The 13,918-nt window shown below is 34.5% G+C and overlaps 7 non-coding genes and 1 pseudogene across 7 annotated transcripts; all 8 read left to right on the forward strand.

Annotated features, from left to right (window-relative positions):
• Positions 1-610: 610 nt before the first annotated feature.
• Positions 611-803, forward strand: LOC143245678 (U2 spliceosomal RNA). The gene has a single exon (XR_013025661.1). It is a non-coding gene; the product is annotated as a U2 spliceosomal RNA (small nuclear RNA).
• Positions 804-2,270: 1,467 nt separating this feature from the next.
• On the forward strand, positions 2,271-2,462 carry LOC143245674 (U2 spliceosomal RNA). Its single transcript, XR_013025657.1, has one exon. It is a non-coding gene; the product is annotated as a U2 spliceosomal RNA (small nuclear RNA).
• A 1,471-nt stretch (positions 2,463-3,933) lies between these two features.
• On the forward strand, positions 3,934-4,098 carry LOC143245698 (U2 spliceosomal RNA; annotated as a pseudogene).
• A 1,470-nt stretch (positions 4,099-5,568) lies between these two features.
• Positions 5,569-5,760, forward strand: LOC143245675 (U2 spliceosomal RNA). The gene has a single exon (XR_013025658.1). It is a non-coding gene; the product is annotated as a U2 spliceosomal RNA (small nuclear RNA).
• Positions 5,761-7,230: 1,470 nt separating this feature from the next.
• LOC143245684 (U2 spliceosomal RNA) lies at positions 7,231-7,422 on the forward strand. The gene has a single exon (XR_013025667.1). It is a non-coding gene; the product is annotated as a U2 spliceosomal RNA (small nuclear RNA).
• A 1,472-nt stretch (positions 7,423-8,894) lies between these two features.
• Positions 8,895-9,086, forward strand: LOC143245685 (U2 spliceosomal RNA). The gene has a single exon (XR_013025668.1). It is a non-coding gene; the product is annotated as a U2 spliceosomal RNA (small nuclear RNA).
• A 1,472-nt stretch (positions 9,087-10,558) lies between these two features.
• Positions 10,559-10,750, forward strand: LOC143245686 (U2 spliceosomal RNA). Its single transcript, XR_013025669.1, has one exon. It is a non-coding gene; the product is annotated as a U2 spliceosomal RNA (small nuclear RNA).
• A 1,470-nt stretch (positions 10,751-12,220) lies between these two features.
• On the forward strand, positions 12,221-12,412 carry LOC143245687 (U2 spliceosomal RNA). The gene has a single exon (XR_013025670.1). It is a non-coding gene; the product is annotated as a U2 spliceosomal RNA (small nuclear RNA).
• Positions 12,413-13,918: the final 1,506 nt, after the last annotated feature.

The following is a 13,918-nucleotide window of genomic DNA, read 5'->3' on the forward strand; positions in this document are numbered from 1 at the left end:
ATGACAAGAAAATATGTGCTAATGTCATTTCCAAAATCGCTACTATACGCTCTTTAGAGGTGAACTCACATTCACAAAATTCAGATCTATATTTTCAACGCGTATTTATAACCCGAGAGAGTTATACCTCGATTTAGTATTTGGTAACGCTGCACAGACCAACTATTTATAGCAAATATTAGTTAAGCCGTTTAACTTGTACCCTTATTAAGCGCCACTTTTGTCATTTAAAGCAGTGAAATATACATTTTAGAAGTAAAATCAAGGTTTAGATGCAAAATGAAAACGATTTTCGCTAAATATTTACTTTTGACAACGTCTTTCTCCGCTAGGTGACAGGCTGTTCAAGTAAACTGAACAGCCCATGAAAAGTTGGGAATGAGAGTCGTTGTTCATATTTTCTAAAATGTGTTTTATTATTTAATTTCTGTTTCTTAGGAACAAAACGAAAAAAAAGACAACTATGTGAAAATTTATCTTTGTTCTAAATCCTAAAGGACCTACACGATCGATAGTCTTTGTATGAATGACGTGCGAGTAAACTACATTTACGCCATTGCAATAGAAAGGTAAAAGCTATATATAAGTATTTGTCGAAGGTATAAGTAGTATCGCTTCTCGGCCTTTTGGCTAAGATCAAAGTGTAGTATCTGTTCTTATCAGCTTAATATCTGATACGGTTCCCATTGGGGACCATGATATTAAACTTATTTTTTGTAAGGCGGCGGGGTGCTTGGAGCTTGCTCCACTCCTGCCACGGGTTGGCCCAGTATTGCAGTATTTCTGGGATCGGCCCACTCTCTACATGATTCTAACAATAGTTTATTACGAAGTGGAAATGTACGACAAATTATTACGAGTCGCTTTCTTTTGTTCTCTTTACCAACTTGATTACCGTGACGATATATCGTAATGTTTTTAATCTTTCGCGTTTAACGTCAACGCTTTCTTTTCCTCGCTTTACGATGTGGTTGCGTCGAGGGTGTTCTGAAAACAATACGCCAAGAACAGGGTTGAATCATTTTAGGAAACGACAAAATTGAATGGAAATACAAGTAGTATGTTTGTATTGATTTTGTTGCTTTGACGAACAAACTGCTTCCGTAAATTCGTTATTACATATTTATTCCACAACTACAAGAAACTACAGGCTTGTTACAATGAGTAAGTTAACTTACAATTACAACAAAATAGAACACTGCATGCGCCAAAAAAAAAAAAAAACAAAAGTACCATCACATCTGATTTGAAGTTGCGCATCAGACTTCAAGCAACAAGTTGTCAGTCCCACAATATTACAAGAAATATACCTTACTTCTGAATGGTTGGTGGTATTATTTTGAAGGGTCAAATCTGTGTTTTATCTCATGTTGTGACTATATATTAAGTGGGTTCACCTTTGGTCACATCCTTATGTAGTGTTTTATGAGGTTTTGACGTGTCAGAAAATGTATCTGTGACTTGTTAGCGATAAATTTCATTAAGAAACAAACAGCAAACATTCCACTTGTTTTGAAATATTATAGGAAAACAATTGAAATGTACATATAAATGTTCATTACCCGTTGATTTTCCAGAACTTTCAATAATTAAAGTCATACGGGCTGGTTCAATCACTTTAGAACAAAATTGACAAGTGAAATTATTCTCTATTCTGTTATGACAAGAAAATATGTGCTAATGTCATTTCCAAAATCGCTACTATACGCTCTTTAGAGGTGAACTCACATTCACAAAATTCAGATCTATATTTTCAACGCGTATTTATAACCCGAGAGAGTTATACCTCGATTTAGTATTTGGTAACGCTGCACAGACCAACTATTTATAGCAAATATTAGTTAAGCCGTTTAACTTGTACCCTTATTAAGCGCCACTTTTGTCATTTAAAGCAGTGAAATATACATTTTAGAAGTAAAATCAAGGTTTAGATGCAAAATGAAAACGATTTTCGCTAAATATTTACTTTTGACAACGTCTTTCTCCGCTAGGTGACAGGCTGTTCAAGTAAACTGAACAGCCCATGAAAAGTTGGGAATGAGAGTCGTTGTTCATATTTTCTAAAATGTGTTTTATTATTTAATTTCTGTTTCTTAGGAACAAAACGAAAAAAAAAGACAACTATGTGAAAATTTATCTTTGTTCTAAATCCTAAAGGACCTACACGATCGATAGTCTTTGTATGAATGACGTGCGAGTAAACTACATTTACGCCATTGCAATAGAAAGGTAAAAGCTATATATAAGTATTTGTCGAAGGTATAAGTAGTATCGCTTCTCGGCCTTTTGGCTAAGATCAAAGTGTAGTATCTGTTCTTATCAGCTTAATATCTGATACGGTTCCCATTGGGGACCATGATATTAAACTTATTTTTGTAAGGCGGCGGGGTGCTTGGAGCTTGCTCCACTCCTGCCACGGGTTGGCCCAGTATTGCAGTATTTCTGGGATCGGCCCACTCTCTACATGATTCTAACAATAGTTTATTACGAAGTGGAAATGTACGACAAATTATTACGAGTCGCTTTCTTTTGTTCTCTTTACCAACTTGATTACCGTGACGATATATCGTAATGTTTTTAATCTTTCGCGTTTAACGTCAACGCTTTCTTTTCCTCGCTTAAACGATGTGGTTGCGTCGAGAGTGTTCTGAAAAACAATACGCCAAGAACAGGGTTGAATCATTTTAGGAAACGACAAAAATTGAATGGAAATACAAGTAGTATGTTTGTATTGATTTTTGTTGCTTTGACGAACAAACTGCTTCCGTAAATTCGTTATTACATATTTATTCCACAACTACAAGAAACTACAGGCTTGTTACAATGAGTAAGTTAACTTACAATTACAACAAAATAGAACACTGCATGCGCCAAAAGAAAAAAAAAAAAAAAAGTACCATCACATCTGATTTGAAGTTGCGCATCAGACTTCAAGCAACAAGTTGTCAGTCCCACAATATTACAAGAAATATACCTTACTTCTGAATGGTTGGTGGTATTATTTTGAAGGGTCAAATCTGTGTTTTATCTCATGTTGTGACTATATATTAAGTGGGTTCACCTTTGGTCACATCCTTATGTAGTGTTTTATGAGGTTTTGACGTGTCAGAAAATGTATCTGTGACTTGTTAGCGATAAATTTCATTAAGAAACAAACAGCAAACATTCCACTTGTTTTGAAATATTATAGGAAAACAATTGAAATGTACATATAAATGTTCATTACCCGTTGATTTTCCAGAACTTTCAATAATTAAAGTCATACGGGCTGGTTCAATCACTTTAGAACAAAATTGACAAGTGAAATTATTCTCTATTCTGTTATGACAAGAAAATATGTGCTAATGTCATTTCCAAAATCGCTACTATACGCTCTTTAGAGGTGAACTCACATTCACAAAATTCAGATCTATATTTTCAACGCGTATTTATAACCCGAGAGAGTTATACCTCGATTTAGTATTTGGTAACGCTGCACAGACCAACTATTTATAGCAAATATTAGTTAAGCCGTTTAACTTGTACCCTTATTAAGCGCCACTTTTGTCATTTAAAGCAGTGAAATATACATTTTAGAAGTAAAATCAAGGTTTAGATGCAAAATGAAAACGATTTTCGCTAAATATTTACTTTTGACAACGTCTTTCTCCGCTAGGTGACAGGCTGTTCAAGTAAACTGAACAGCCCATGAAAAGTTGGGAATGAGAGTCGTTGTTCATATTTTCTAAAATGTGTTTTATTATTTAATTTCTGTTTCTTAGGAACAAAACGAAAAAAAAGACAACTATGTGAAAATTTATCTTTGTTCTAAATCCTAAAGGACCTACACGATCGATAGTCTTTGTATGAATGACGTGCGAGTAAACTACATTTACGCCATTGCAATAGAAAGGTAAAAGCTATATATAAGTATTTGTCGAAGGTATAAGTAGTATCGCTTCTCGGCCTTTTGGCTAAGATCAAAGTGTAGTATCTGTTCTTATCAGCTTAATATCTGATACGGTTCCCATTGGGGACCATGATATTAAACTTATTTTTTGTAAGGCGGCGGGGTGCTTGGAGCTTGCTCCACTCCTGCCACGGGTTGGCCCACTCTCTACATGATTCTAACAATAGTTTATTACGAAGTGGAAATGTACGACAAATTATTACGAGTCGCTTTCTTTTGTTCTCTTTACCAACTTGATTACCGTGACGATATATCGTAATGTTTTTAATCTTTCGCGTTTAACGTCAACGCTTTCTTTTCCTCGCTTTACGATGTGGTTGCGTCGAGGGTGTTCTGAAAAACAATACGCCAAGAACAGGGTTGAATCATTTTAGGAAACGACAAAAATTGAATGGAAATACAAGTAGTATGTTTGTATTGATTTTTGTTGCTTTGACGAACAAACTGCTTCCGTAAATTCGTTATTACATATTTATTCCACAACTACAAGAAACTACAGGCTTGTTACAATGAGTAAGTTAACTTACAATTACAACAAAATAGAACACTGCATGCGCCAAAAGAAAAAAAAACAAAAAGTACCATCACATCTGATTTGAAGTTGCGCATCAGACTTCAAGCAACAAGTTGTCAGTCCCACAATATTACAAGAAATATACCTTACTTCTGAATGGTTGGTGGTATTATTTTGAAGGGTCAAATCTGTGTTTTATCTCATGTTGTGACTATATATTAAGTGGGTTCACCTTTGGTCACATCCTTATGTAGTGTTTTATGAGGTTTTGACGTGTCAGAAAATGTATCTGTGACTTGTTAGCGATAAATTTCATTAAGAAACAAACAGCAAACATTCCACTTGTTTTGAAATATTATAGGAAAACAATTGAAATGTACATATAAATGTTCATTACCCGTTGATTTTCCAGAACTTTCAATAATTAAAGTCATACGGGCTGGTTCAATCACTTTAGAACAAAATTGACAAGTGAAATTATTCTCTATTCTGTTATGACAAGAAAATATGTGCTAATGTCATTTCCAAAATCGCTACTATACGCTCTTTAGAGGTGAACTCACATTCACAAAATTCAGATCTATATTTTCAACGCGTATTTATAACCCGAGAGAGTTATACCTCGATTTAGTATTTGGTAACGCTGCACAGACCAACTATTTATAGCAAATATTAGTTAAGCCGTTTAACTTGTACCCTTATTAAGCGCCACTTTTGTCATTTAAAGCAGTGAAATATACATTTTAGAAGTAAAATCAAGGTTTAGATGCAAAATGAAAAACGATTTTCGCTAAATATTTACTTTTGACAACGTCTTTCTCCGCTAGGTGACAGGCTGTTCAAGTAAACTGAACAGCCCATGAAAAGTTGGGAATGAGAGTCGTTGTTCATATTTTCTAAAATGTGTTTTATTATTTAATTTCTGTTTCTTAGGAACAAAACGAAAAAAAAGACAACTATGTGAAAATTTATCTTTGTTCTAAATCCTAAAGGACCTACACGATCGATAGTCTTTGTATGAATGACGTGCGAGTAAACTACATTTACGCCATTGCAATAGAAAGGTAAAAGCTATATATAAGTATTTGTCGAAGGTATAAGTAGTATCGCTTCTCGGCCTTTTGGCTAAGATCAAAGTGTAGTATCTGTTCTTATCAGCTTAATATCTGATACGGTTCCCATTGGGGACCATGATATTAAACTTATTTTTGTAAGGCGGCGGGGTGCTTGGAGCTTGCTCCACTCCTGCCACGGGTTGGCCCAGTATTGCAGTATTTCTGGGATCGGCCCACTCTCTACATGATTCTAACAATAGTTTATTACGAAGTGGAAATGTACGACAAATTATTACGAGTCGCTTTCTTTTGTTCTCTTTACCAACTTGATTACCGTGACGATATATCGTAATGTTTTTAATCTTTCGCGTTTAACGTCAACGCTTTCTTTTTCTCGCTTAAACGATGTGGTTGCGTCGAGATGTTCTGAAAAACAATACGCCAAGAACAGGGTTGAATCATTTTAGGAAACGACAAAAATTGAATGGAAATACAAGTAGTATGTTTGTATTGATTTTTGTTGCTTTGACGAACAAACTGCTTCCGTAAATTCGTTATTACATATTTATTCCACAACTACAAGAAACTACAGGCTTGTTACAATGAGTAAGTTAACTTACAATTACAACAAAATAGAACACTGCATGCGCCAAAAGAAAAAAAAACAAAAAGTACCATCACATCTGATTTGAAGTTGCGCATCAGACTTCAAGCAACAAGTTGTCAGTCCCACAATATTACAAGAAATATACCTTACTTCTGAATGGTTGGTGGTATTATTTTGAAGGGTCAAATCTGTGTTTTATCTCATGTTGTGACTATATATTAAGTGGGTTCACCTTTGGTCACATCCTTATGTAGTGTTTTATGAGGTTTTGACGTGTCAGAAAATGTATCTGTGACTTGTTAGCGATAAATTTCATTAAGAAACAAACAGCAAACATTCCACTTGTTTTGAAATATTATAGGAAAACAATTGAAATGTACATATAAATGTTCATTACCCGTTGATTTTCCAGAACTTTCAATAATTAAAGTCATACGGGCTGGTTCAATCACTTTAGAACAAAATTGACAAGTGAAATTATTCTCTATTCTGTTATGACAAGAAAATATGTGCTAATGTCATTTCCAAAATCGCTACTATACGCTCTTTAGAGGTGAACTCACATTCACAAAATTCAGATCTATATTTTCAACGCGTATTTATAACCCGAGAGAGTTATACCTCGATTTAGTATTTGGTAACGCTGCACAGACCAACTATTTATAGCAAATATTAGTTAAGCCGTTTAACTTGTACCCTTATTAAGCGCCACTTTTGTCATTTAAAGCAGTGAAATATACATTTTAGAAGTAAAATCAAGGTTTAGATGCAAAATGAAAAACGATTTTCGCTAAATATTTACTTTTGACAACGTCTTTCTCCGCTAGGTGACAGGCTGTTCAAGTAAACTGAACAGCCCATGAAAAGTTGGGAATGAGAGTCGTTGTTCATATTTTCTAAAATGTGTTTTATTATTTAATTTCTGTTTCTTAGGAACAAAACGAAAAAAAAGACAACTATGTGAAAATTTATCTTTGTTCTAAATCCTAAAGGACCTACACGATCGATAGTCTTTGTATGAATGACGTGCGAGTAAACTACATTTACGCCATTGCAATAGAAAGGTAAAAGCTATATATAAGTATTTGTCGAAGGTATAAGTAGTATCGCTTCTCGGCCTTTTGGCTAAGATCAAAGTGTAGTATCTGTTCTTATCAGCTTAATATCTGATACGGTTCCCATTGGGGACCATGATATTAAACTTATTTTTTGTAAGGCGGCGGGGTGCTTGGAGCTTGCTCCACTCCTGCCACAGGTTGGCCAGTATTGCAGTATTTCTGGGATCGGCCCACTCTCTACATGATTCTAACAATAGTTTATTACGAAGTGGAAATGTACGACAAATTATTACGAGTCGCTTTCTTTTGTTCTCTTTACCAACTTGATTACCGTGACGATATATCGTAATGTTTTTAATCTTTCGCGTTTAACGTCAACGCTTTCTTTTCCTCGCTTAAACGATGTGGTTGCGTCGAGGTGTTCTGAAAAACAATACGCCAAGAACAGGGTTGAATCATTTTAGGAAACGACAAAAATTGAATGGAAATACAAGTAGTATGTTTGTATTGATTTTTGTTGCTTTGACGAACAAACTGCTTCCGTAAATTCGTTATTACATATTTATTCCACAACTACAAGAAACTACAGGCTTGTTACAATGAGTAAGTTAACTTACAATTACAACAAAATAGAACACTGCATGCGCCAAAAGAAAAAAAAAACAAAAAGTACCATCACATCTGATTTGAAGTTGCGCATCAGACTTCAAGCAACAAGTTGTCAGTCCCACAATATTACAAGAAATATACCTTACTTCTGAATGGTTGGTGGTATTATTTTGAAGGGTCAAATCTGTGTTTTATCTCATGTTGTGACTATATATTAAGTGGGTTCACCTTTGGTCACATCCTTATGTAGTGTTTTATGAGGTTTTGACGTGTCAGAAAATGTATCTGTGACTTGTTAGCGATAAATTTCATTAAGAAACAAACAGCAAACATTCCACTTGTTTTGAAATATTATAGGAAAACAATTGAAATGTACATATAAATGTTCATTACCCGTTGATTTTCCAGAACTTTCAATAATTAAAGTCATACGGGCTGGTTCAATCACTTTAGAACAAAATTGACAAGTGAAATTATTCTCTATTCTGTTATGACAAGAAAATATGTGCTAATGTCATTTCCAAAATCGCTACTATACGCTCTTTAGAGGTGAACTCACATTCACAAAATTCAGATCTATATTTTCAACGCGTATTTATAACCCGAGAGAGTTATACCTCGATTTAGTATTTGGTAACGCTGCACAGACCAACTATTTATAGCAAATATTAGTTAAGCCGTTTAACTTGTACCCTTATTAAGCGCCACTTTTGTCATTTAAAGCAGTGAAATATACATTTTAGAAGTAAAATCAAGGTTTAGATGCAAAATGAAAAACGATTTTCGCTAAATATTTACTTTTGACAACGTCTTTCTCCGCTAGGTGACAGGCTGTTCAAGTAAACTGAACAGCCCATGAAAAGTTGGGAATGAGAGTCGTTGTTCATATTTTCTAAAATGTGTTTTATTATTTAATTTCTGTTTCTTAGGAACAAAACGAAAAAAAAAGACAACTATGTGAAAATTTATCTTTGTTCTAAATCCTAAAGGACCTACACGATCGATAGTCTTTGTATGAATGACGTGCGAGTAAACTACATTTACGCCATTGCAATAGAAAGGTAAAAGCTATATATAAGTATTTGTCGAAGGTATAAGTAGTATCGCTTCTCGGCCTTTTGGCTAAGATCAAAGTGTAGTATCTGTTCTTATCAGCTTAATATCTGATACGGTTCCCATTGGGGACCATGATATTAAACTTATTTTTTGTAAGGCGGCGGGGTGCTTGGAGCTTGCTCCACTCCTGCCACAGGTTGGCCAGTATTGCAGTATTTCTGGGATCGGCCCACTCTCTACATGATTCTAACAATAGTTTATTACGAAGTGGAAATGTACGACAAATTATTACGAGTCGCTTTCTTTTGTTCTCTTTACCAACTTGATTACCGTGACGATATATCGTAATGTTTTTAATCTTTCGCGTTTAACGTCAACGCTTTCTTTTCCTCGCTTAAACGATGTGGTTGCGTCGAGGTGTTCTGAAAAACAATACGCCAAGAACAGGGTTGAATCATTTTAGGAAACGACAAAAATTGAATGGAAATACAAGTAGTATGTTTGTATTGATTTTTGTTGCTTTGACGAACAAACTGCTTCCGTAAATTCGTTATTACATATTTATTCCACAACTACAAGAAACTACAGGCTTGTTACAATGAGTAAGTTAACTTACAATTACAACAAAATAGAACACTGCATGCGCCAAAAGAAAAAAAAAACAAAAAGTACCATCACATCTGATTTGAAGTTGCGCATCAGACTTCAAGCAACAAGTTGTCAGTCCCACAATATTACAAGAAATATACCTTACTTCTGAATGGTTGGTGGTATTATTTTGAAGGGTCAAATCTGTGTTTTATCTCATGTTGTGACTATATATTAAGTGGGTTCACCTTTGGTCACATCCTTATGTAGTGTTTTATGAGGTTTTGACGTGTCAGAAAATGTATCTGTGACTTGTTAGCGATAAATTTCATTAAGAAACAAACAGCAAACATTCCACTTGTTTTGAAATATTATAGGAAAACAATTGAAATGTACATATAAATGTTCATTACCCGTTGATTTTCCAGAACTTTCAATAATTAAAGTCATACGGGCTGGTTCAATCACTTTAGAACAAAATTGACAAGTGAAATTATTCTCTATTCTGTTATGACAAGAAAATATGTGCTAATGTCATTTCCAAAATCGCTACTATACGCTCTTTAGAGGTGAACTCACATTCACAAAATTCAGATCTATATTTTCAACGCGTATTTATAACCCGAGAGAGTTATACCTCGATTTAGTATTTGGTAACGCTGCACAGACCAACTATTTATAGCAAATATTAGTTAAGCCGTTTAACTTGTACCCTTATTAAGCGCCACTTTTGTCATTTAAAGCAGTGAAATATACATTTTAGAAGTAAAATCAAGGTTTAGATGCAAAATGAAAAACGATTTTCGCTAAATATTTACTTTTGACAACGTCTTTCTCCGCTAGGTGACAGGCTGTTCAAGTAAACTGAACAGCCCATGAAAAGTTGGGAATGAGAGTCGTTGTTCATATTTTCTAAAATGTGTTTTATTATTTAATTTCTGTTTCTTAGGAACAAAACGAAAAAAAAAGACAACTATGTGAAAATTTATCTTTGTTCTAAATCCTAAAGGACCTACACGATCGATAGTCTTTGTATGAATGACGTGCGAGTAAACTACATTTACGCCATTGCAATAGAAAGGTAAAAGCTATATATAAGTATTTGTCGAAGGTATAAGTAGTATCGCTTCTCGGCCTTTTGGCTAAGATCAAAGTGTAGTATCTGTTCTTATCAGCTTAATATCTGATACGGTTCCCATTGGGGACCATGATATTAAACTTATTTTTTGTAAGGCGGCGGGGTGCTTGGAGCTTGCTCCACTCCTGCCACAGGTTGGCCAGTATTGCAGTATTTCTGGGATCGGCCCACTCTCTACATGATTCTAACAATAGTTTATTACGAAGTGGAAATGTACGACAAATTATTACGAGTCGCTTTCTTTTGTTCTCTTTACCAACTTGATTACCGTGACGATATATCGTAATGTTTTTAATCTTTCGCGTTTAACGTCAACGCTTTCTTTTCCTCGCTTAAACGATGTGGTTGCGTCGAGGTGTTCTGAAAAACAATACGCCAAGAACAGGGTTGAATCATTTTAGGAAACGACAAAAATTGAATGGAAATACAAGTAGTATGTTTGTATTGATTTTTGTTGCTTTGACGAACAAACTGCTTCCGTAAATTCGTTATTACATATTTATTCCACAACTACAAGAAACTACAGGCTTGTTACAATGAGTAAGTTAACTTACAATTACAACAAAATAGAACACTGCATGCGCCAAAAGAAAAAAAAACAAAAGTACCATCACATCTGATTTGAAGTTGCGCATCAGACTTCAAGCAACAAGTTGTCAGTCCCACAATATTACAAGAAATATACCTTACTTCTGAATGGTTGGTGGTATTATTTTGAAGGGTCAAATCTGTGTTTTATCTCATGTTGTGACTATATATTAAGTGGGTTCACCTTTGGTCACATCCTTATGTAGTGTTTTATGAGGTTTTGACGTGTCAGAAAATGTATCTGTGACTTGTTAGCGATAAATTTCATTAAGAAACAAACAGCAAACATTCCACTTGTTTTGAAATATTATAGGAAAACAATTGAAATGTACATATAAATGTTCATTACCCGTTGATTTTCCAGAACTTTCAATAATTAAAGTCATACGGGCTGGTTCAATCACTTTAGAACAAAATTGACAAGTGAAATTATTCTCTATTCTGTTATGACAAGAAAATATGTGCTAATGTCATTTCCAAAATCGCTACTATACGCTCTTTAGAGGTGAACTCACATTCACAAAATTCAGATCTATATTTTCAACGCGTATTTATAACCCGAGAGAGTTATACCTCGATTTAGTATTTGGTAACGCTGCACAGACCAACTATTTATAGCAAATATTAGTTAAGCCGTTTAACTTGTACCCTTATTAAGCGCCACTTTTGTCATTTAAAGCAGTGAAATATACATTTTAGAAGTAAAATCAAGGTTTAGATGCAAAATGAAAAACGATTTTCGCTAAATATTTACTTTTGACAACGTCTTTCTCCGCTAGGTGACAGGCTGTTCAAGTAAACTGAACAGCCCATGAAAAGTTGGGAATGAGAGTCGTTGTTCATATTTTCTAAAATGTGTTTTATTATTTAATTTCTGTTTCTTAGGAACAAAACGAAAAAAAAAGACAACTATGTGAAAATTTATCTTTGTTCTAAATCCTAAAGGACCTACACGATCGATAGTCTTTGTATGAATGACGTGCGAGTAAACTACATTTACGCCATTGCAATAGAAAGGTAAAAGCTATATATAAGTATTTGTCGAAGGTATAAGTAGTATCGCTTCTCGGCCTTTTGGCTAAGATCAAAGTGTAGTATCTGTTCTTATCAGCTTAATATCTGATACGGTTCCCATTGGGGACCATGATATTAAACTTATTTTTTGTAAGGCGGCGGGGTGCTTGGAGCTTGCTCCACTCCTGCCACAGGTTGGCCAGTATTGCAGTATTTCTGGGATCGGCCCACTCTCTACATGATTCTAACAATAGTTTATTACGAAGTGGAAATGTACGACAAATTATTACGAGTCGCTTTCTTTTGTTCTCTTTACCAACTTGATTACCGTGACGATATATCGTAATGTTTTTAATCTTTCGCGTTTAACGTCAACGCTTTCTTTTCCTCGCTTAAACGATGTGGTTGCGTCGAGAGTGTTCTGAAAAACAATACGCCAAGAACAGGGTTGAATCATTTTAGGAAACGACAAAAATTGAATGGAAATACAAGTAGTATGTTTGTATTGATTTTTGTTGCTTTGACGAACAAACTGCTTCCGTAAATTCGTTATTACATATTTATTCCACAACTACAAGAAACTACAGGCTTGTTACAATGAGTAAGTTAACTTACAATTACAACAAAATAGAACACTGCATGCGCCAAAAGAAAAAAAAACAAAAAGTACCATCACATCTGATTTGAAGTTGCGCATCAGACTTCAAGCAACAAGTTGTCAGTCCCACAATATTACAAGAAATATACCTTACTTCTGAATGGTTGGTGGTATTATTTTGAAGGGTCAAATCTGTGTTTTATCTCATGTTGTGACTATATATTAAGTGGGTTCACCTTTGGTCACATCCTTATGTAGTGTTTTATGAGGTTTTGACGTGTCAGAAAATGTATCTGTGACTTGTTAGCGATAAATTTCATTAAGAAACAAACAGCAAACATTCCACTTGTTTTGAAATATTATAGGAAAACAATTGAAATGTACATATAAATGTTCATTACCCGTTGATTTTCCAGAACTTTCAATAATTAAAGTCATACGGGCTGGTTCAATCACTTTAGAACAAAATTGACAAGTGAAATTATTCTCTATTCTGTTATGACAAGAAAATATGTGCTAATGTCATTTCCAAAATCGCTACTATACGCTCTTTAGAGGTGAACTCACATTCACAAAATTCAGATCTATATTTTCAACGCGTATTTATAACCCGAGAGAGTTATACCTCGATTTAGTATTTGGTAACGCTGCACAGACCAACTATTTATAGCAAATATTAGTTAAGCCGTTTAACTTGTACCCTTATTAAGCGCCACTTTTGTCATTTAAAGCAGTGAAATATACATTTTAGAAGTAAAATCAAGGTTTAGATGCAAAATGAAAAACGATTTTCGCTAAATATTTACTTTTGACAACGTCTTTCTCCGCTAGGTGACAGGCTGTTCAAGTAAACTGAACAGCCCATGAAAAGTTGGGAATGAGAGTCGTTGTTCATATTTTCTAAAATGTGTTTTATTATTTAATTTCTGTTTCTTAGGAACAAAACGAAAAAAAAGACAACTATGTGAAAATTTATCTTTGTTCTAAATCCTAAAGGACCTACACGATCGATAGTCTTTGTATGAATGACGTGCGAGTAAACTACATTTACGCCATTGCAATAGAAAGGTAAAAGCTATATATAAGTATTTGTCGAAGGTATAAGTAGTATCGCTTCTCGGCCTTTTGGCTAAGATCAAAGTGT

The sequence above is a fragment of the Tachypleus tridentatus genome, chromosome 2, assembly GCF_004210375.1.
Source record: "Tachypleus tridentatus isolate NWPU-2018 chromosome 2, ASM421037v1, whole genome shotgun sequence".
Lineage (NCBI taxonomy): Eukaryota > Metazoa > Arthropoda > Merostomata > Xiphosura > Limulidae > Tachypleus > Tachypleus tridentatus.